This window comes from Strix aluco, chromosome Z (assembly GCF_031877795.1).
Source record: "Strix aluco isolate bStrAlu1 chromosome Z, bStrAlu1.hap1, whole genome shotgun sequence".
In the NCBI taxonomy this organism is placed as follows: Eukaryota; Metazoa; Chordata; class Aves; order Strigiformes; family Strigidae; genus Strix; species Strix aluco.
The window spans coordinates 96,904,347-96,928,891 of NC_133971.1; the positions used below are offsets into that span (position 1 = coordinate 96,904,347).

Here is a 24,545-nt window from a genome sequence, read left to right on the forward strand (position 1 = left end):
ATCGGTGCTGGTTCCCTCCCACTGAACCGCGGCGGGACTAATTAACGCCCCGAGGAGCGCTCTGCAGCCCTCGCACCCAACCCCGCACGTCCTCAGACAAAACTGTGGGGAAAAAGGCTCTGCAGTGTCGACTGGCCTGCTAGGGACGACCTGCACGCTTCATTTGGGTAAATCTCATTTATCTCAGGGGACATCCCAGCCTGTGCCAGTCAAAGGGAATACCCAGTGTATTTAATTGCAGTCCCAGGATTTTTATAACTTAAAAACGCTTACCTTTTTCAATTTTGTCTCTCTCTTTTTGTCCCCGTTTGTCACCTTGCCCAAAGACAATGCGAAGCCTTGCCAGGAGTTAGGTTTAGCACTTGGGAGAAATCCGCCTGCTCATGCGGTGTGCCAGTCTCCCTCCCTTCCCTCCAAGGCCCTCTTCCCTCCCGGAGGAAAGGCCATGTCAGACAGCTCATGTGCAGTCTGGGTTCTGCCGTCAAGGGATTTGATTTTGGCTCAGCACAAGGCCAGATGGGGACAGCTGTACCTAAATGCTCTGCCAGGACACCCAGAAGGAAGCTGCTCAGAAGGACAAGCAGGAATCCCCAGAAGAGCAGGAGAAGCAGCTCTTCCTGGGGCGGAGAGGAGGGTAGGCTCTCAGGTCCCGCGCCGTGCAGATTGCCCACCTCACCCAAAGTGTGCAGCAGCTCAGCCAGCGCCGCATACCCTCAGGCGGCAGTGCCCGGCGCGGGGCTGACCTTCCCTGCAGCCCCTCCGCAGAAGCTCCAGCGGGTCCCGCTCACCTGCTCGTTTCACGCCTGGACGTCACAGCCATCGCGGCTTCTGGTACCAAAGAGACCGAGAGACAAATTACCATCACACTTCCGAGAAGTCACCGGCCCCACCAACCTCCTCGCTACCACCCCAGCTCACCTTCAACTAACTGCTCCTCCAAACCCAAAGGTGGAGCCACAGCACCTGCAAAACCAAGAGGCAAATGCTGGACGGAAATTGCCGTGTAACACTTCTCTGTTAGATGCCGACCTGAACGACCATCACTTCACCCTCTCAGCTGCTCGCTGGCACATGCCTTCCCCTCCGAGGCTACGTGCAGCCCCGGGAAGAACCAAAGCACAAGACCCATGCTGAGATATTGCCCTCTCCAGCTCCAGCCGCGGCAGCTCCTGTTCACGGTCCACAGCCGAGAAGGGCTCTGCCTGTCCCTTTTTGCCCCCGTGCCATGAGCAGCGCAAGGCCAGGCACAGACACCCCATGCCAGCCCGAGGCGGGCACAGTCAGCGGCATCCCCAGGGCAGGGATGGACCAGCGCAGCCTCAGCACGGCCTCTGGAAGAGGGAAAGAGGCAGCACTGACCGTTATTGCCGTAGGTCACCCCTGGCCAGAGCCCCACCTTCCACAGGGGCTTCTGCAGACGCCCCGAGGGCCAGCCTGCTGCCCTCACCACACGGCTTGGCGGTGGCCTGGAGCTACGGGACAGGCTTGAGGGCAGGTGCTGCAGCTCGAGGCAGCTGCACGGCTCCAGCTACACACACCCCCACCCCCACTGGGACCCCCATCGGGACTTTCCTTGGGGTCGCCCTTTTGCAGGGCCCTGACCTCCCCCCCGGTGCTGCCCTGGCACTGCTGCCCCACAGGGACCCCCAGCGCTCAGGCAGCCCCGTGGTGCCAGTGCACCAGCTTCCTGCCACCCACGACTGCAGCACCGCACCCTCCCCTCCCTGGCCCTAGCGTGGGTCTTCCTGGGCTGGTCGCTGTGTGCCCCAGGCCCCCCGACCCCTCCGTGTCACCTTCCCTGGGATATCCCTGGTGGCAGGGACCCCCCCCCCGGCCCCATGCACCAGGGACCCCCCGGCCACACAGAAGGGAAAATGGATGACCATAGGGCACACCAAAGAAGCACTGGTGAAACTCTGGGATGGGAGGAAAGCTAAAGAGGAAGCATTGTAGCATACTGTATGACAAACACGGGGCCTTAGGGCACGCAGAAGGACTTGGGAGGAACCTAAAATATGAATTCAGGAGTTCAGAAGGCTCCAGGGCACAGCCAAATACAAACTGGTGCACAACAAAGGGGCCGTGCAGCATGCCATGGGGCTCAGCGTGGCTGATCAGAAGTGGCCTTCAGCCACCACCAGACTCTATGGAAACGCCCTCTCCCGGCATCGCTTGCGCTGGCCCCAGCCCTTCACCAGCATCTTGGGTACTGTATATGGTTGCCCCTTCGGGGACCCTGGAAGAGGAGGCTGCAGTGACCTCGATGGGGATGAAGAGCTCACAACCTGTACTCCTTCAGATCTTCCTTACTATCCCCTCGGTCCATGCTTGCCCCAGCCCAGACAGCCCAGACCAGCCCTCGCCGTGCTCCGGCCTCACTCACCCCACCCCTGCCCAACACACAGCCTTCTCTCCCCACTAACTTGCACCAACTCAGCCCAGGGACCCTGTACCCAAAGCCTGCTTCCAGTCAGGCTTGCGCGCCTGTCTCCCCACAGCCCCAGAGTGCTGCACCTGCGAGAGCAGGAGCATGTGCACAGGCCCAGAATGGGGAGCAATCTTGGGTTCCATTTTTGTATTTTACTATTGTTTGTGCTCTGTTCCCACCCAAAACTTCATCTGTGCATACCTAACCCAAAAATTGCTTAGTCCTTAGCAACTTCAGTCACTTGTAGCACTTAGGTTTTTCCCCTCTCAAAACTTGGCCCTTTCTGTACATTCTTCCTTAAAATAACATGACTGAAACCAACAAAATGGGTCAAGCAGCCGCTCTTCAAGTTGGTGGTTCTGAGAGGATTATCACACAAATGAATCGAACTACTAAGGTCGCTGAACAATTCTAGTTTTAGAGCATTTTTCCAAAGCTTTAACTGTGGTTCCCTGCTAGGTTATGTTATAAAAAGCTTGTCTCCATAAACGCAGAGTCACACAGAGGCACTATGGCAGGTGAGGAGCCCAGTGACCCAGTCAGAGAAACAGAGCCCCTGCCCTGGCTCCTGCCAGAGTCACCAGCCCTGGTGTGCGATGTCACCACAATGAGCAGCCGTGAGAGGCTTCTGGGTCACTGTGCAGAATGAGGAAGGGTACTGCCGAAGGATATGGGACCTGCTATGGATGTGAGGGAAAGGCATTTGGGGACTGCACAGGATGTACCCTGGTATGTTTACCGGAAGAAACAAAGGTGGGGAGGTGTCAGAGCAGTTTGGGGCAGATCAAGGACGGGAAAATAGGACAAGGGGATAAAAAGGGCTGGTGGCATGCAAATAGGTTGCTGGTCAGTAGGATTGTCTGGCCATGCCCTGCACCTGATCAGCACAGGCTGTCCTGTCTTCTCATTAAACTCCACCTCTAGGTATTTTCATGAATGAAAGGTTCTCTGGTTTTGTGTGTGTAGGTTTGAGTGCCCACAGCTGAAGTCATATTGCAGGTCACAGGGGCCCATGTGTCTGTGGTGCCAGCAACTGGAGAGACCTGAAAGAGCAACCAGAGTCAGAGCACAGGTCATAAGGACCTTGTGCCAACAGCTGCAGCAAGTGAGAGTGTGTGTGCCAGTGTGTGGTCACTAACAAATACAAAGCCAGACAGGGTAGGTCGAGTGCTTGGGAGCCAGGTACATGTGTGTGGGACCTGAAGGAGCTGGCTATCACAGGGACCGAGACACTTGTCCACTGGGTTTGTGTCTCTGTGTGGGAAGAAAGCAGGGAGAGCAAGAATCCAGTGCCAGCTGCTGGACAGCCTGTGTGTCCGAGCGCTGTTGCCCAAGAGATCCACAGTGAGAGCAGCACCTGTGTCAGCCACTGGAGCGGTGTGGGAGTGTCAGCTCTGTGCAGCTGTGGGACATTCAATATGTTAAGAGTCAAATCATGTGTTAATGGTAAATGATTAAGAGGCAAGTCGGCATTGGCCTGTCTGCCCTGCACAGCTGTGGGAGATTCAATATTTAAGAGCCAAATCGACATTGGCCAGAGAGCTCTGTCTGGGGAGCTGGGTGAAGGTGGAGAGCTCTACTCAGGGAAGTGCTGATAAGGTGGAGAGTTCTGCTTGGGGAACCTCTGCTTGGTGAGCCAGACAGGAGTTCTGTCCTGTGCTGGCTTGGAGAAGTGCCAACTCTGCTCTGCACCGGCCAGGAGAAGCAGGCCTTGGAAGAAAGATAAGTCAACATGGGGAAAGTATGGAACTGTTTCTGGGAGAGAGGATTGATGACTGTCTAGTTGCTGACTTGCTTATCATGAAGTAAGAGCTAAGGTAGCGAGAGCATAATTATGTAGCATTGTAATAATAAAGCGTCTCCCCTTCTGCACTTCAGTGGGGAGTCTGTGCCTCAGTTGCCACAGAGCAGGACTGCGAGCCGCAGGGGCTTGTGTGCCCAGGTGCTGGGGAGACCTGAGACCTAGAGACCAGCCACGGGGCAAACTGAGGCCAGCTGCTGGCGGACTGACAGTGTGTGAGTGAGGGGAGCCTGGAGACCCAGGGCTGAGCTACAGGACAGGATAAGTGTCTGCCCAGCTACTGGAGGGACTCACCTCCTTCTTATGTGGTATATTTCCTACTAATGAGCCATCATCCTGATCAGCCAGAGAGAGGAACAGGATGAGGCTGTTAGTGCCATTTACATTTTGATGAGTGCTGGATGTTGCTGCCCATGTTGATCTGTGTGGCTGGCACATATATATGTTTATATGTATGTTGCATTTGTGTGTTTGTGTGTGCCTGGGAACAGATGCCCAGCCCCATCACTAGCTGGACCCAGGGGCATGGAGCTGCAGCAGTTCAACTGACACCAGGGAACTAACCTATGTGTTTGTGACTCCCCCAGAAGGTTTGCCATTTGCACCCCACCCTGTAGCCAGGGGTGGAAAGGACTGCCAGGCCTTTAACCAGGCTAGAGATTGGTGCTGCTGGGCACAGCCCTGAAGCCACAAAAGGCACTGGCCTCTCTGGGACTATCATTTTGCCCAGAGGCTTTTTACCCAGTGTTGTGCTGGTGAAAGCAGACAAGTGGGGACTTACATGTGGTGTTTCCAAGATAAATGAGCAGAGGAGGAGAGAAAATTTGAGGCTGTTGTACTGGCTAAACCACTTAAATGTATGCTTGTGGGTGTTTGCTACAGTCCTAAAATGTCAGTAATGCTGGGGATCAGAAAGGCAGGCCTGGTCACTGAGGGACAGATATGTGAACATGGTTAAGTTTCTAAGCATAGATAAGCACTTGCTATTTCTGAGAGGTCTTTGTCCATAAGCTTTGGCTGAGGGGTCCACCACCCTGTTAGGGACAGCTGACTGTGCCTTGCTTCAACACGCTGCTCTGGGGCACGAGGGCCACCCTCATGTTAAAGTGCTGAATACAACTTTGGTGGCTGCAACTGCTGTCAGTTAGGTAGATCTTGTATCTTGCCCTTTTCAGTGTCTCTCATTGTTTCAACTAACAGTATCAGGAACAGAAGTGCAATGGACACCTTCATCTCCTACCACCAACAGACGGCTGTCTAATGGCATCTTAAGTGAGAGATACATTTATGCAGACAATTTGTTAAAAATGTGCCTTCTTCCATCACTGAAGCTTAACTTATGCATGCATGAGGGATAGGTACTCTTCCTACAAATATATTTACCTTTTTTACTTTACAGTTAAGATCCTTTCTCACACTGTTTATCCCTTGTTCCTTTTAGTTCTTTTACCACAAAGTGATAAGCCCATGTGACAGCTTAATCAGGTACCTTTTCTATGCTCATTTTCTTTTCTTTACTGATGTTGCTCTGGCTCCCTGATGAACACCTTCAAAAACAATCTGCACTGAGTATTTTCAAAACAGGAACTATCACCCTATAGCTTACTAGTTTCCCCTAAAGTCATTGCTGCTGTCTGTTAGGCAAATGACTGATTTTACTTGCTGCTTCTATTAACCCCCTTGTATTTCACATGCAAATACATAAATCACAGACCTGAGTGGAACAGAAACCCCTTCCACCAAAGCATTGCAATAATCACTAGCTTTCTTCTCCTGCAGTCACTCAGCCCACCAGTTCTGACCACTTTCTTTTATGTGACCACCTCTTAGTAGGTGGTGTGAATTTTCAGCCTGCTTTCACCATAACCACCTTGCTGTTACTGTGATGCAGGGGCTAAGCAGAATACTAGTGTCTGCACACTGCTGGTTCTGTGCAGAACATGACTGACCCGCTTACAAGAAGCGGTGTTGTCTTAATACCCTAACTGAGCCCTACAAAGAATCTCTTCCTTCTTCTTTCATCCACCCTTAGTTCCCACAGGCCTTCATTATGAAGGCTTCAATCGATTGCTGTTGACATACACTTGAATTCAAATATTTATGCTATTCATAGTGAAATGCTTGTTCAGCTAAATGCTTGGCTGTGTCAGGGATCTTTTGATCAAACTGAGTAAAAGACTTGACCAGGTATTCTGCATAGCCCCAGGTCATACAAAGGAATTCACCAGTGCAGGGGCCACATGCAGTATGCAGCGTAGATCACGTCCAGGGGTCCAGCAGACAGAGGGAAATGTTCTGCCAGGGTAGGACTCAATCTGACTTTTGAAGCCTTTAAGAGCATTGCCTAAGTGGAAGGCAGAGAAGCGGTAGGTAATTGTATCCAAGTAAGATGATTCTTGTGATCGAGAGTGAAGCGCAGGCTGCACACAAACACATTACTCATTCATTCTGAGTGTTTGATTTTTGTCCTCTTTCCTGAGGACTGTAGAGAAATTTGGTGTTGTATTTAACTCCCATTACCCACCTCAGTGATGGGATGTCTCAGTGATGAGACCCCCACTGTCCTACACTTCACTCCCTACAGCTCCTTGCTGCCTTCCCCCAAGGAGCAGCCAGCCCTCTCCACTCCCTGACACCTTAATCTGGAGGATGGGGAGGACGGTGAAGACGGGGGGATGTGGCTGTAGGGAGCGGCCAGGCCTGTGTGCTCCCACAGGCAGCACTGCCCGTTGTCCCACCAGACACAGTCCCTAGCTTCATTTAGACCCGGTGGTTATTTTGTGTGTTCTTATGTGATGTGACAGAGATCTTTCATCTCTGACTCTGCTATGCCCGAGTGATGCATTACCCTAGAGCCTGCTGATATACTTCGGGCATTTTTCTGGTCAGAGTAATGCAGAAAGAGATTCTGCCTGCTTACCCTTCTGCCCTATGGTTGCATGGGTCTCCTGATTATCCTTGCGCTGTTCTTCCAGGATCAGTGCTTTGTAACTCACCCTCCGGACTTCGTCAGCCTCCCCTGTTAAATGCTGCTTTTCCCACTGTGAAAGTCAGCTTTCAATGCTGTGAAGCCTTTCTTCTATGTGTGATCCCTTTACAGATCTCAAAGTCTCATGAGAGCAAAAGGGGGCACTCTCGCACTGCGGTCTCATCTGTACGAGCTCGTTTAACAAATGCTCAGGCTGCAGTGTAAGAGCTCTGACCAGTCACCGTTCATCAGTGGGTAGTTAATTCTCCGGTTTGCAACTGACCACCTCTGTTAAGAATCCTTCTTGATAAATGGATGGCAAAGTCATGCTCCTCAGGTGTGTGTTCTTCCTTAAAGTTGCTTTAAACTGTCCCCTACTCAAGGAGAGACTGGCATTTCCATCAATGGCTGACACGTTCGTTCAGCCTGTCTCATTCATCTCTGCTGCTCTTTCTGCTTCCTCCTGCCCAGCAGTGCCAGCAGATGGATGGGGAGGACAGCACAATGAACTCCAACAGGGAACTTAAAATTAACCTGTCAACAAAGGGGTGGGTGGGGCCGCCATTTTTAACCTAACTCATTGCCTAGTCCCACAACCAGTTTAATGCCCAAAGGTGGGAGCAAGCAGCAGCTGTCAAGGAGTGTGTCACTGCTGCTGAACATGGCAGTGGAGCTCTGCCTGCACTGTCCCCTCAAGGTGGGGAGGGCCACTACAGGGTGCTCTGGGCCACCAAGGACAGAGCCAGGCTGACCCCGCTGGCTGTCACCTCTCTCGGGCAGCACAAGCTTTCCCTGAGACCCCTGTGCCCAGCGCACTGCCCAAGAGCTCTGCTGGCCTTTTACCCTACCTACACCTTCTCCTTGCTTCTCTCCTTATGTCTGTCCCATATACCCAGATTCTCCTGTTTCTTCTTACTCCATACTCACTGAGGAACAAAAATGTGTTTGAACTGTTACTTCAGTTGATCCTTGTGGTTTTTTGGTTGTCATTCTTGCTGCTTGTACTTAGTGCTTCCTCCCATCTGCCTAAGCCTTCTTCCTGAGCATAGGTGCAGGCACTCATCAGAGGTTACATCTACGTGTCCTGCAGTGTCTTCAGGCTGAGGCAAATAAGGCTTGCCATCAGCACTCAGACTAAGCCCAGTTTTTCACTGAGCCACTATCTGTAGCTCACCACGTACAGCTTGCTCTTTTGGTGAACAGGCTCCCTCGCTGCTCTCCATATCTGATACTCCCCAGTGTAGAAGGAGCAGAGGCTGAGCTCTTTAGGTGACTCCTATGATCATGGTATCCTGCAGCAAGGACACTCTACCTTGGAGAGAGGATTCCTGGTTCCTTGTCTCTGTTTCTAGCACTGTATTATTAAATAATCATACAAGCATAAAATACAGGGACAGTTCTTGGAGCAGAGACCAAACGCAGCTCTAGCTCCCAGACTGAGGGTCTTGTCTGCTCTCTGACTTCTTCTGCATAATGTCATGTTTCAGAGGGAAATAAGTGGATAGCAAGAACCATTCCTTCCCCTTTCTCCTGAAAAGACATGGTGTGGTGATTTGAAAGGCGCATGCTTCCTGGGGATGAGCAGAGAATTGCATTGGCTATATCGCTCCTTGATCATATGTTTCAGTCACTGGACTAATAGGGAGCTGGGGGAGAATGCTGATGGGTGTCAGGAGAAGCCCAGGTTTGACAATATACATTACACTGAAAAACTCCCTGGATAGGGGCCTTCATGTGGCATAGAGAAACACTTAGTATCTGCAGAATGATTGGACTTAAGCTAGTTCTTCATAAGCTACCCACAATATTCTTAGCTGACCTAGAACAGGAACAGGACTTTACGGCATGGTCTCACTGCAAAATAAGCCAAAGCCAGAGAGCTAGCTCAGCTTTTGAACCCCAGTCCCTCTCACTGCCTAACTGCTAGCACAGTTTTGGCCCCAATAAGTAGCAATTTATGAGAGGGCTTTGGTGCACCACAGAGCAATAGCACAGGCGGAGGATCATTGACAATGGACAGGACAGGTGAGACGGTATCAAAACCAGTTCTCTGAACCCTTTTGCAGCCGCCTTCTGCAGGCTTTATGCTTCAAACCACATTATACACCCTAAGGCCACAATGCACAGAAAGCAATGCACACTCTTTAAGCTTACAGTGCTTGCTCTGTCTCAGGCACACAGAACTGGAGAAGCACACATGTGGGGTTTTTTTTTGCGTCTTCCATGTTTTAGGGCTAGACAGTCCTCCCATGAAACCCAGTGGAAACCCGGAGTTAGAAGCCAGGTAATGGGGATATTCTGCACTGCACGGACTCAGGGCAGAAGCAGGTCCTGGCACTGTTTCGTTTGGAGTACAGATGTAGTCGATGCACCATCTGAAGCAAAAGGCCAAACAAGCTGGTCCCAAAGTGCTGCAAAGGGTGGCAGCAGAAGGAAATTCTTGCATGGCAGTGCAAGGGTCATACCTGTCACTTCCCTTCTGTCTTTCCTCAGCCACCAACAGCCATCCCAGCTACATCCTCACTCCACGCAGGGCGAGACCTGAATATACGTACTCTGTAGGGAAAGGTAACCAGAGAAAGGTAACCTGCTTACTCTTATAAATTTATACGATTATAGTGTATGATTTAAATAATGTAACTAATATAATTCTATATTGTATAATATATGCAATGAGTGTATCAAATATTTATAATATGTAATACATTATAATAGAGTTATAAGTTAAATCTGTCCACTCTTTAGAGAGAAAAAACATTGTCATATGATATTTAATGCTTGCATTGAAAACATAATAATTTCCTTATAATGATGTAAGGAAAACGCCGCTATGGAGGTGGCTACACACTGGAACAGGAGCCCGGAGAGGTCGTCAGATCTCCATCCTTGGAGACATTCAAAACTTAAAGGCCCTGGACAACTGGGCAAGGCTGTGAGCAAGCTGATGTGACTACGCCTGCTTTGAGCTGAGGGTTACACTAGACCCTCCAGCAGTCCTGTCCCCATGTATGTGACTGATTTTTGACCTCTGGTAGCACTGCAGCCACACAATAAACAATAATATACACATACCAAGCAGTCTAGAGGTTGCTTAAGTCTTCTGACCTGCATGTTTCTCCAATGCATCTCAGATATTTTGTGACCTGAGTTGTAAATGAAAGGAGGGAGAAGAGAGAGCATTAAAGATCAAGGATCAGATGTTAAATCCTTCCTGCTCAGTTGCAGGTATCAAACCAGCATGTAACTGTGCCTTCACCATTAATAGCAGACATACTTTGTGCCACTGTACTCTGCAAGAAAATCACCAGTATGGTTAAACGTGGCTAAGGTGGTTTCTGTTTGACAATATTTACAACTCAGTAGTTCTTGGATATAAAAGGCCTTATCCTACTGGCCATACGTAGGCAAGTCTCCAGCTAGACTTTGCATGACTGAAGTACAGGATGAGCCCCTGTGTTAGCATTACTAACCAAGCAATGAGGTCAGTATAGGATAATGGGGAAAACTGAACTCTGCTACAACTAAATGTCATGTTGATAAACGCAACTTCACTGTTTTTTATAAACAAAATTAAACTTAATTTGCTTCACAGTAGCTAAGGTGCTGTTAATTCAAACCCCACAAAATAACTTATTGGACACAGTTAATAGTCAGCAGACCACATAGGCCAGGCTTTGAAAGCATTTAATATTCACTGAAGTGCTGCTTGTATCCAATTATAACTCACTACTTGCCATCTTAATAATTTAAATCTGTCCACTCTTTAGAGAGAAAAAAATGCACTAATCAAAGACATGAATGCACCTTTTGCTTTTGACAGCATTAAATTAAAACTAAATGGTAGATCTTGAATGAGTTACTCTGCAAGAATAAAGGCATTAATGAGGTAATTTCATTATAGAGGCTCATCCAAGCCTATGTGAAAACAAGGGAAGTAAATGGAGAGGAAAGCCGCTGAGGAAATTAGGGTTCCTTCCACACTAATTAATGTTTTGGGGCATTTAGTACAGGCACCAAATTAACTGCTCCAAAGAACTCCATTGAAAAAAAAAAATACATTGTTGCCCTGCCATGTAATTAGAAGACAGTACAAGCAGAACACTTAATGAGTATAAAGCCAGCCTTTAAGTTATTCTGCCCAGCTTCTGAAAACATGCCATTGTGGAGGCCTAAGTTTAAGGAAGCACTAGGCGTACAATATAGGATTGTTTAGGTCCTTCTGTTCGGTGAGCTGTAAACAGGTAGCTCTGAATGAGAGACTCTGAGACTCCTGGGAGGCCCGGCTTCCCAGCAGAAGGGGAAAAAAAAAAAAAAAAAGGTCTTAAATGCATCCAGAGAGAAGAAAAAAAGGTGAATAGGCCCGGCACAGCCAGCACAGTGAATGCTCACCGCTGTCTTAAGTGATTACATGATGTTGTGCCACCCCCTCTCATTGAGTTATCTTTACACTGCTTTTGTCTCCTCTAATTGAAGCTGATGAGGTGCTAATTGGTTGCTTTTTTAAAAAAGCACTACTTAAGCACTGGCAAACAGAGTAAGACAGCGTGAGTGGAGTTAATGAGGGCTTAGGGAAAAAAAAAAAAAAAAAAACAACCAAAAAACCAACCAACCTCGAAAAACCAAACCCCAACCAAACCTAAGCCAACCCCCCATACGAATGTGTACAGGAACACATATGTAGGCATGCCTTCCTGGTGGCATAAACAGAGATGTGAAGGGAAATGACTGAACTTAGGTGAGTGGCTGTGAGGATTTGAGTTTTGTGAGAACAGGAGCAACTGGTAATTTTTTTCTTTTGAAAATATTCTTAATATAATTTGGGTATGTAATTAATAACTTTGACAACGTTTTCAATAACAACTCGGATACAGGAATACTCTCAATAATTTGAACCCCATGGAGAAAAGAAAAAGATTTTTTTTTAAATGCTTTGTGTGGTTTTACCTTTTTTTTTTGCCAGCTTTATGCAAAGTACTGTGATTAGGGTATATAGTGTTAAACCTGTTGCCATTACAACTGGATCCAGCTTTGCCATACCTGTACGTATTTCCTAAAAAAAGGTTTCGAGTACCATTAGGTACTCTGCATTTTACGCATATTCTGTAGGTGGGTTGATATTGCCTCCCACATTTCTAGACCAATTCTGAAGTTCCCTGCTACTTAAAGTATTCTGAGTCCTAAAGGAGAGTACAAAAAGTACCTGGTCTATTGCTGATGTTGCCTGGCAATACACAAAAATAATTCTGCAAGCTTTTTGAAAAGGACACTGCAAATGCCTATGTTAAACACAGTCTTCTGCCCTTTCTCAATATGTTTATATATAGTCTACACAGACATGTGGGCACAGAATGGTTTTTCAGTAGCTGCAGGGCTGCATTTCTTACAAGTAATACCTCTGGGACTCCAGGGAGAGGTTGCCCAATGATGACAAGTTTGTCCTCTCTGTCATGGGCTCAGTACCGCCAGGTGATTCTCTAAATCCTTCAAAAGTCCTCTGCTGAGCAGTTTCATATTGGACAAAAAGAGGAAAGTGAAGCTGAAACTAGAAAACCTACAGTCATCTCAGGAAGACAATGCACCTTTTATTAAGACAACTCAGATGATCTATTTATGCTGAAGAGAGATAAGCAGTCAGGGCCCCCCCTTTCCTCACTTCTGTTTTTTTCTTTTTTTGCCTGTGTGTAATGCAGTTAGAAAAACTAATTAGTTTGCAAACAGCGGTTACTTGGGTATGTGTTTATGCTTGGTAATTTGTACCCCTATTCACATTCTAAACCGGATTCTTTTCACTCTAATGCATGGTCACTTGCTTTTCTTTTGGTTGTCATGAAAACGAGGGATTTCTTGCTGGCTGGTAGAAAGAAACTTCCTAGTGAACAAAGTTACAATTAATTCCTCTAAACATGTGTTCCTAGAGCCATCCATCTATAAAATAGGCAACAAAGCAAAGCTCCTTGCTTTAAGAAGTCCCAAAAGATGCAGAGCTGACAAAAAAGTTGGATCCCTTAAGGCTAATTGAGCAAATATCTTTTATTCTTTTTTTCTTTTGCAATTCATGCACTTGAAAAATCTTCATGTGCTTTCCAAGGCAGGTATGACTGTGCCCGCAGAGATCTGTGCTCTCGTCACTGCGGCCTCCTGTGTTCTCACAGAATGCTTGCAGGAGGTAGTCCCTCGGGTTTCCTTTGTTTCCCATGGGATTAATAGCTTCTGGTTTACCACAAGCTAGTGTGACATGAGTTGTGAAATTGCATGCTGTGCATGCCAAGATGTAATCCTTAAACATGTTATACCCTCTTTCCACTTCCTCCTCAGTTTACTTTTTGCCTTGCTGCTGTGGGGAAAGATGCTTCCCAGGCCCCCTCCCTTCCTAATGAGCATGGCCAATTGTGCACCAATTCAAATAGGAATGACCTTCATTTTCTGAAGGTGAAGGTGATCCTATTCTTAAGAAACAAAGAGGCACAAAGGTTGGAAAGAATCCTTCCTAGGGAAGGGTGGGCAGGTTTTTACTCCTGTCCTTTCAAACCCCTCCTCTGTGTAGGTTGAGCAGGACAGAGGCCGTTGGTGAGCCAGGCCTGCGAGCTGCCTGCAGTGTGCTGTGGCCTCAGACACCACAGGCACAGTGAGCAGCTGGAAAAGCTACTGGACTGATGGCAACGGTAATACTGTGAGCCAGACTCACTGGCTTGGAAGGAAGGCATATGAATTGGGTTGTCTGAAACGGATGAGAGCAAAAGAAATGGCATACTGTGAGTAAAGTGCACAAAGCAAAAGACACCCGCTTTGCAGGCTCTATCTGCTGTTTGTACTTGCTGGCTCTGCCCACTGGGGCTGTATCTCAGGCAGATGAAGTGCTCCCATGTACACTACTACCTTTTCCAAAGCACAGCATCAGGCAGGGCGCTGCTGTTAGAGCCTACGCCTTTGGTTTGTGATGACTGGAAACTAACATGCATACTAGTCATGAGGAATGCACTTGACAGCTCAGGGATCTGATTCTCTGGGATACTGCATGCACCACTAGTCACAAGCTCAGCACTCCAGAAAACCCAAGCAGTATCTCACCAGAAAGGTGAGAAGTGGCTCCTGTGATGCAAGCACCATTATCTTCACTAAGATGATTCTAGCTAACAAAGTGCAATGTTAGGAAAGGCACATGACCTCTTTTAATGCCAAAAGAACTAAGAAATCTCTCCATCCTTCAGGTAATACTGGATGCTAAAAATATGAACTGTGTGAACGCACACTGAAATAATTGCCATCTAGGCTGAAACAAGCTTTGTAGCTTTCAATGTGACTGAAGAAAGATGAGGGAGACACAGCCAAGGTCACTGGGAATCAGCTGCAAATGGAAGATGTGGGCTTTGAATGCAATTGGAGTCCAAGCGGGCTGCCCTGAGCAGGGGCAGGGTGTAGCAGTGTGGCTGACCAAGGACAGTTGGGAAGGGGCTCTCGAATCCTCTCGTGGGGACTCATGTGGCGACCCAGTGCAGTAACAGGGGAGGCTGGGGCAGCCCAGTCAGCTGTGCTGTGCGCTTTCTGGTGGTGGCAGCCCTGACATCCTAGGTCCTGGGACCTGGCCAGTCAGTTGACCAGGATGGTGTGAGTGTGTCTCTGTGTGTGAGTGTCTGTTTTCCCCTGAATTCTGCACATTTCTTCCATTTCAGAGATCTATTCTCGATAAAACCAAATTGAACGGGGCTTTCATCTGACTAGTTATGCCTTTAGGCAACAAAGTCACTGGGAACTCCTTCCTGCTCACATGTAGAAATCAAAGGGGAAAAGTGTGCAGTGTGCATGCTTGTGTTGAAAACAATCTGGATGGTTCTCCACTCATCAGCTGACGCTTTAAGGATCATTCCTTATATTGTCCTCCCCACTGAGACTGGCACTTGTATTGCATTAGAGAAATATCTGAAAACATGTCCAGCAGCTGAGGGAGGGCCTACTGTCAGGAGGCAGATAAATATACCGGGAGAAAGCAAACAACAAAAAAGAGGGTGTGGAGGTAAAACAAATGAGAGAACAGAAGCGCAGCAGAGGCGAGGCTCAAAGTCTGGGGTAGACATCTGAAAAGTGAAAGGGATTCATCACTTAGCCAGAAGAGAGGTAGCAGCGAGAAAACTGGGCAGTTGAAGCTGCGCTGTGCTGAGGATCACATGAGCAGTTCCCCCACAGGCTGCACTCGAGAAGCCAAAGTTCAAAGCTAGGGATGCTTCCATGTTTTTCATGGTTCACTTCCAGGTCATTTGATTTAAAAGATTCTAAATTTGACAACTTCTAATGTTCAAAGAGGTTCAGATGTTTTTAAATCCGTTCAGTTCATCCCTGCTTGAGGTAAACATGAATGGGTCAATTGTTCATTTTAATAAAGTTTGACTCAAAAACAGCCATTCAGAGACACAGAAGGGTGTGCTAGGAAGGGGGTCTCTCACTGAACAGGAAAGTGAGGATGTTCTGTTTTTAAAATGCTCAATAAAATTAGGGAAGATCTGGCTGAACGTTGTCACTCTGCAACCCTAGAGCTGAGTAAAGCATAAAAGGAGGTAAGTATGAGACAGAGGATGAATCATAGAATATCTCAAGTTGGAAGGGACCCATGAGGATCATCGAGTCCAACTCCCTGCTCCTTGCAGGACTACCTAGAACCATATGACTAAGAGCATCATCCAGATGCTCCTTGAGCTCTGATAGGCTTGGTGCCATGACCACTTCCCTGGGGAACTTATTCCAGTGACCACCCTCTCAGCGAAGAACCTTTTCCCAATGTCCAATCTGAACATCCCTTGACGTAGCTTCATTCCATTCCCTTGTATCCTATCGCTGGCACCAGAGAGAGATCAGCAGCTCCCCCTCTGTGGCCCCCCTTGTAGGCTGTGATGAGGGCACCCCTCAGCCTTCTCCTCTCCAGGCTGAACAAACCAAGTGACCTCAGCCACTTCTCATCTCAAGGCCCTCGAGACTTTTCACCATCTTGGTCGCTCTCCTCTGGACACACTCTGCTAGTCTGATGTCCTTCTTATACTGAGGTGCCCCAAACTGCACACAGTATTTGAGGTGAGGCTGCACCAGTGCAGTGTAGAGTGGGACAATCACCTCCCTCGACACACCTACTGGCTTCCCTTAGTCAACTAGATGGATGACCTTGTCATAAAAGGAAATTAAGTTGGTTAAGCAGGACTTTCCCCTTGTGACCCTGTGCTGGCTACAACCAATGACTGCATTGTCTTTCAAGTGTTTTTCCATAACTTCCAGAATAACCTTCTCCATAATTTTACCAGGCACTGAAGTGAGACTGACAGGCCTGTAACTACCAAGGTTTTCCTTCTTTCCTTTCTTGAAAACTGGGACAACATTTGCCAGCTTCCAGTTGACTGGGACCTCTCCAGAGTCCCAAGACCATTGAAAAACAATGGAGAGAGGTCCCATGATGATATTGGACAGCTCTTTCAGTACCCTGGGATGAATCCCATGAGCTGCTGTCCCACTCTGCTTGCCCCTTGGGGATCAAAAAGAATTCTTGCATGGTGAGATATTCTCACCAATTTCCAGTGGACATTTATGAAAGCTAAAACTATCAAAATAGTACTTGCTACTGTGGGGCTTCTACAGGCCAAATTTAGATTAAGTCATTTGATTTTCCAAACATGTTAAGCTCTCCGCAGTTCATTTATTCATGTTTGTGGATTCAGACACCCAATTTATGCATCCTTTTGAAATCTAGCCTCTTAACTAAGTGCGCTGTAAAAGGACTAATGCCTTTCATTAATTGATGACTATGCATTATTTCTAAGGTTTAGACTTGATCTGGGAATAATAATTAGCAAATTGTGTCTCCTGAAAAAAATTTATCTGTGACAGCATCCGCGAATTGGTGGCTGAGAAGGAGGTGCCTTGCCTTTATTTCATACTCATGTCATTTGGTTAACTAATCTGATACTTATTTTGGGAACTGGAGCAAATATGAACATAAAGCTGTCTGCACAGTGAAAAGCATTTACTTCCTTTACTATGGAGTGCCAGCATCAGCAGTATTTCCTTAAGAAAAGTGAAAAAAAGAAGGCTGCAATCATTTAAGAATCAAGAGCTTGCTGAATAATAACTGATACCTACATGAAAGCTACAAGGCCTCACCATAACCTGTTTGTGCATTTCCCACCACTTGATTTGTGGAGTGTCTGAATTAATCCCAAGGTTCATTTGTTACCCTTGGTAAAATTTTGGCTGGTACATCTGCCAGATCAAATGCTGAACTGAATCAGGTTAAGCTAACTGTTTTCTTTATACCTAAATTTTCTGGTGGTGTTGAGATTCTAAGACAGCCTCAGTACACTAATATGACTTAGAGAAGACAGGTACCAAAATTACTTTCCAGCCCAAGCTCTGTTAAGTCAGGCAGGTTATTTTCATTTGTTCCGTACCAAGATAAATTCATAGCAGAGAACCTCCAAGCGATCTTTGGCACAGCTGAAAGCTTTACTTGGGCTTGCTCAGCAGTCATCTGCAATAGAGTAACACACACCACAACAATGTGTGGGAGAGGATTCACAGCCCAGAGGTGGGCCACAGAGTATTTCCTGAAACAAAACAGCCTCATTGTACTGTTTGAATCAGGATACTTCATTCTAGAAACTCTGGTGTTAGTCCAGACTGGGGGAACCACGGACCTAGCATGACTGTTGGGTTTTCCAAGCTCTGGATGAACTTTTTGTTGATTTACTTAAGACTTTTACAGTTACCTTTGATTCTTTGCAATCAAAATAACCTGAAAAATTATGTTCTTTGTCCCGGTCTGTACAGTGTTTTCACAAGCAGTCAAATTATTACTTCCAACACTGCTCAAGTCCTTTAACTGTAGTGGTAAAAACACTTGAGGAATTAAATACTGTTGTGAGTTCTTTAGCCTGGAAGTGTGAAATATGAAGAATAAAGCAGAGCAACGGCTATCACAGGAAGCAGGTGGGAAGGAAAGAAGAAATTCTGAGAGATTATCTGTCCTGCCCAGCACCAGGCAGCACAGAAGCTGCTCCTAAAATGGCTTGTGCAGAGATGCTTTGGCCTTGTCGGCACTCTCTCCAGGGACAGTTGGAACAAATGCAAAATGTCCACTAATATCTTGCATAAATTCTCCTTGCCGCTGTTTAACCCGTTAATTATTTAAGGCCATTACATTTTTTTCCAGCTGCCTGTGGACACAGAAGGTAAATTCCCTTCTGTTTTTTGTTGTTAGTGGTTTTTTGGAGGGTTTTAACAAGAAGTTTTAGGCTTGAATGGCTGTGCTGTCCTTTCTTCCACCTGATCTCTGCTGATATAAGAAGTCTGCCTTTCCTGACTGTTTTCCAGATCTTCCCTCATTCCGGTGCTATCCTTTGGTCACACTTTTCTGTGAGCAACAGTACACGTAACACTCACTGCAGACTCAAACTGTCCCAAACAGCTGTCATCACAGCTTGTCAGCTCACCTTCACTTCACTGTCGAAAGTTCTACAGTGCATGTTTGAGAGAGCACAGGGTCTAAATTCCCCCAGGGCAAGCAGAGGTGGTCTAATGCAAAATGGCCTGCTTTTATGCCAAAGCTGTACATAAAAAACCCATGATGTCATCTGGTTGTAGCAGAAAGTAGAGGCGCATGTCTGGTTTAAAGAAAGCTTTGAAAAACACCTGTGCAATTCTTTCTTTCACAGATCACAAGGGATAGGTATGGTACAACTGAACTGAGAAAGCATTTAATAGCTAATGGGTCATTCCTACTCTTTGTACTCTATAATATTTCTGTTCTGCTGCTTTATATCACAATAATCGGATTCCCAAATTTTTTTTTACATTATGCAATGCCTGCATGAGAGAATGTTAACTTATTTGCTTGTTAAAAAAGCCTCTTCCACTGGAAACTTTGTATATTTTCATAGGAATAAAAGCAGGTGAGAAAAGAAATTTCTGAAATTAGGGGGATTCATTTTAAATAAGACAGAAATCTGAAAATTACTCTGAAATTGAAAAGAAAAAATTGCTTTGTTTTTATAAAGCTAAAAATACGGAATCTCTATAGTGTTCTTTTGGTTAATAAATTACATTAAAATCCTATACATATGGATAATATTGTATCAAAATGAAAGACATAAAAGTCAAAATATCCTATTTTGAAATGTTACAGCACTAAAAGATGTTTTGCCATCTAGTGAAGTAAGTCAGATTATTCTTCCCATCATTCAAACTCTAGCTGAAATAAATTACCTTGAAAAAAATACTGTTTTGACAATACAATGTTTTTTTTCCACATAAATCCTGTTTTGAAATGCTTTGATTACCTCCAGGTGAAAAATATCTTGCTTCCCCTGAGTCTACTGCCATGTTTGTACATAGGGTCATTGCTTCCTTCAGAGACAGATTAGTCGTAAGTATTGAAAACAAATAAAAAAATTCCATCCAACTCTGCAAGCTGCACAGGCTTACAGGTTAGTCAGACATCTTAGAGATAAATTCAAGTCCCTGAAAAATCAGGTATGGCTTCTGGATGAGTCGGTGGGGGCTGCACCTCCCTTGATTAGCTCTGAAAGTTGCTATTGTAGAGCCCCAGTTTGGAGGTGTGCATCTGGGAGTTTTTAAACAGAGCAGGAAGAAAAGCAAAGAAGCTCTTCCTGGTGCCAGCAACATGTCGTCACGGAGTTATGGGAGCACAGCCTTTATTTGTCAAAGCCTGCTGATTATCAGGGAGAGTGGATGGAGACCGAGCCTACGCACTGTCTGTAAAGCGTCAAAATTAAGGTTATGAGATTTGCAGCAAAAGCAAACCCCCTGCAAGATTTAATTTTTAAAATATGAACATGTTTTAATAAATCTGCTTATGTTTGCTACGTATGAGCTGCTTGGACATTTTAGCCGTGTCCATGATGTTTGTGTGTTTGCTCTGTCAAATCTTCCACGAAGATTATTTCCCAGAGCCTACTGTGTTACATCCTGAGCTCCTGGAAGCCTAGTGTCTTGCTTTTCAGAGTGCTAAATCCATCAGGCTGATTTCATCCTGATAGTGTTACACAGGTAGTAACCTCTGTCAGGACTAACCTCAGGAAGAAACGAACGTCTAGCACGGAGTGCACGTGTTAGCAACGGCAGCTTACGCAAACACTGACAGCTTCACACTGAGAAGCCATAAAATCCATGAATGATGACTAAAGTAATTTTAGCTTAAAAAAAGAATGAGGTTTGTCAAGCGTCATTGTTTTGGACTTCTTGTGACCTCACTTAGCAGAATGGTGCCACTGCCTGTAACCTTTGTCTCCAGTATTTTCAGCGATAACTAGCTTTGTAGGCATTTGTTTTCTATCATCAAATCATTAAATGGTAATGCAATTGTTAGTTTCATTTCCCCAGTTCTAATACATTTTGCAGCCAGTAACCATTCCCAGTTCATTAACTGACTGACCTCAGCATTAACACCCCCTCTGCTACGGTTGCCTTGGAAACAAAGCTTCCTGTGCGTAATCCAAGCTTATCTAGCTCTTTATCCTACATGTGACCCTTAATTACTTGCTAAATTAGAATGGTTTTCTGAAAATCACAAGAGGAGGTTAATATGTTCTTCCAGAGCTGGTCAAGCTAAGATGACACTAAATTCACAGGGAATTCAAATTACATGATCCCTGAAGGCGTCTCTTTCAGAAGGAAGATGAACTTTCCCAATGGGAGGCAGTGTGCCATGATAATGCTCCTGTCACTCACTTTCCTTGCCCTGCTTGTCCAGCTACAGCTTAATCCAGTATGAACAATGTAGTAAGTAAATATCAGGTTGATTAATTATGGTGCAAGATTCAGTAACCACTTGTCTTCTGTAATTAACATTGTAATTGAAATTAAGTAATATACTTTATATACAGATTTCTGGACTAGGAGGAGGAAGGGAGAATCCTCAAGGTTGCAAGAGGGAAAATTAAGAAAATAATAACAGGAGTCAAAATACTAATTTTCTCTTTAAAATTGTGGCACATTTTAAGAAACTCTTCAGTCAAAAAGAAAAATTATTCCTTCCAGATGTCTCACAGTAGAGATGAAATCGGGTTGGTTTGTCAAAATATTGCTTACAATTTCTGAAAATACACCTTTCCTTCACCGATTTGATAAATGGGAATTGTAAGAAAAGGTGATGCTCTCTAGAATGCCCAGTGATTTTCCTCTCCATGGTTTCCAGTGGCCCATTACTTAAAGGAGAGTCTTTTGCTTACGTGAAGAGCTTTATAAAGCTGTGCTAAGGCTAAAATGGTATCGCATGGAGTCAGAGAAAACCAAAACCAAAACCCCTCGTGTCCCTGTTGGAGAACACAGGCAAGGCTCAAGTATCTCCTCAGTAGAGCCAAAAATGGGACTAGTGCCCTAGTGCCATTTACCTCTCCTCACTGTCTGCGGCTGGCCCAGCCCTCAGCGCTTCTGCCTCAGTCCAAGCTTGACTTAGCCACGCGATCTCATTTGTAGAGCTGCTCTGAGGGCGACTTTCCCAGGGGAGGCACTCTTGTCTTGTGTACCCTGTTGACAGGGCATACATCTACCTTGGCAGACCAGCACCGACTCGTTCACAAGCAGCACTTACAAGTTGCTTGCATGTCCTCCATCTTTTTTTGACGTAACACATGAGGTAAATTTTGCATTGGTTTTATACTGTTATCTAAATCCATAATTACTGTCTTATTACCTTACATGTGGGGCACTGTCATATTTCTGGAAATAAGTCTATGGATGTGTGAGTACTTTATCTCTCAGCTCTCAATGTGCTCTGGGAAATGCTCTGGATCTCAGGCTGCTCTGAGGATGCAGTACTGTTTACTTTGCTGCCTTTAAGATAGTCTGTGTTAAGCTTGCAACCTGTCTAGGAAATCTCATCGGTCCTGCAGGCAAAACCCCAACAGAGAAGGATCCTTAATCACCATCTGACGATAATAGACATGTACTCTTCGGACAAATGCTGTCTGTGCTGTCTATCTGTGCCTATCTTTGTGGTTCCTCTTCACGCTGTGCATCTGGGTGAATGTGCCAGGTCAGCTGTTTGCCACAATTGCCTTGCGGAAATACCTTTTCTTTTGCAGGTCTCCAGGGAGCAGCACTCTGTGTCAGTAAGCTACTGGAATGCCTCAGTTTCACAGAGCTCACTGGAACAACATGATTTAGTGGTTCTTTTCCATCTCACACGCATACTGCCTCTCCACTGAGCAGCAGCACACTTGTGGCCTTGCAGATCCATTTTCCCATACAGATGTCACAGAAAAGGAGGAGAAAGGCAGCTTGAGGTTGGCAAAAACACCAGTCCTGGAGCAAGCAGCTGTCATCTTTAGGCCCTCCAAAAGCTCATGCTTCTGAACATTACTGTCCGTGGTAAGAATCCCTGGGTTCTCTGTTCTGGAGATGTCAACATCTAGATCATTACCGATGTAGCGTTTTCACCAGGAGTCTAACGTCCGGTTTAGCAATTACAGGTTTCTCCTAGCTGGTCACAGTTTCTTTCCACACAGCATTTAATTCACTACACATAAATTTAAGCACAGCCAATGCAAAGCCCACAGTCTGTTTCCACATGCCCCTAGCTATTGTGAAACATACACCAGTTTGGGTCTGTATACGAATGCTTGCCTTCATGGATATACGTAAAACTCACGGACTAACCATTAAGATGGGAAGAGACTAGTCAGGTAAGTGCAGTCTACCAGTTGTACTGCGAATTTGGTGTAAGACATATTTGTATTTTACACTTCACAGATACTGTCACCCACATTTCTGCTCAGAATTCCTAAATTCAACACAAGATACCTCAGAATTTTATTAGCATGATAAGCAACGGTTCCCCCAATGCTTTTTAGAAAGACTTCACTGTGGCCTCATTTGTTTTCTCCCTTTTCTTTCCTCTGCCCCCTTCCAACGTGGTCTTGTTAGTGTTTCCAAATGCTCACATTGGAGGCTTGGAGACAGATTCATAGGTACTGTATATCCACAAGGTCTTTGACTTCCCTGCTGAGGCCTTTGGAAAATATGATGGCATTCTTCTAAAAATAATGACAGAGGAACAATACCATCTATTGCTTGGCAGGATCTGAGACAGTTAAAGTATTTAATTCATTATGATTATACAGAATGTATCATCCTGCCAGTGGATCCCTGCCCAAGGAAGTATCCTATGAAGATGCATTCTAGATGTGTGAGAGATTAGCAAGAGCTAAGCAAGAAGATATTCACGTGTTCTTTGGTGTTTCTGCTGAAACTTCCAGCAAATACGAATATGCTTTTCTGAGTGAGCATCCATCCATTGGTAACTGGACTGAGGGTGGCAAATATCTTCTCAAACAGAGAAAGCTGTCAGTCCCTGCTAAGCCAAATAGGTTTCAGGCCAGTAAGCCATTTTCTGTTCTCTCTTTGCTGAACCATCACCTCCCTGTTACTGTATTTGAACTCAAGTGTAATCTTCAGGACAGAATTCAAGAGAGTTCTTACAAATAGGAAACATTTTTTGTTTCCTATAGTGAGCTCATATAGTCAAAACAACTTGTCTCAGCTGCTAATTTCTATAATTTGGGAGTCTCTGGATGTTTTCCTGTGTGTCACAGTGGATTGCAGGGCAGCTTTCCATGCCTGGAAAGAAGACTTTTAAAGGAGTGAGTTTCCATTTTCAAAGGAGGTTTTAAAAATCCTCATGCACAATTGCCAATCCAGCCTTGTAACCATGATAAAATCTTTGGATGCCATCCAGATTCTTGAAAGCCACCTAGGTTTTCATGTGAGCACACACACACACAAATACGCACACACCCTTTCTCCCTCCCTCAGAGTGTTAGACTTCATACATTTCATCTTCACTGAAAAAAAACACCTTATTATCAGGACTGGGGAGCCCTATGACATTTGGGGGTGGGAGGAGGCTTTCCAAGCATTTTGAATATTTTTTTCCAACTCTTTTGATTTCCCTGAGAACATAGGGAGCATTTCAAGACATCAACCTCAGATATCCACCCTTCCCTTACTTCAGTCTCTACATTCAAGGTATGGGGAATTACAGAGATGGAAAACTGGATTATTGATGTTCATTCACCTGCCCCCTCCCTTCCAGCCCCCTATAACACTAGGAACGAGGAAATCATCTTCCTTCTTCCTTTGGAGAAGGGTCAGTTCAGAAACGTGGGCCTGACCTTCACATTCATTGCGGGAACCTCATGACTACCACAAGAAATTAGACCCCAACTAACCTCAGCTAACGGTTACACTGGCCCAGCTTCACATGTATGTGCAACTTTAACCTGCAAAAACCTCTTTTGGTAAGTTTACTGATAATTTATGCTGCTAAAGATGGCTTTCATGCATTAGTAGGAGCC

At 45.8% G+C, this 24,545-nt stretch overlaps 1 long non-coding RNA gene across 2 annotated transcripts in view; it reads right to left on the reverse strand.

The window, feature by feature from the left end:
• The window catches only part of LOC141918102 (uncharacterized), a 27,906-nt gene continuing 3,361 nt past the window's right edge, over positions 1-24,545 (reverse strand). For both annotated transcript variants that reach the window (XR_012621571.1, XR_012621570.1), the window contains exons 3-6: positions 10,270-10,340; positions 9,663-9,753; positions 919-963; positions 1-828 (exon numbers count right to left, since the gene is read on the reverse strand). This is a non-coding gene — a long non-coding RNA (uncharacterized LOC141918102). The remainder of the gene's footprint in view (positions 829-918; positions 964-9,662; positions 9,754-10,269; positions 10,341-24,545) is intronic.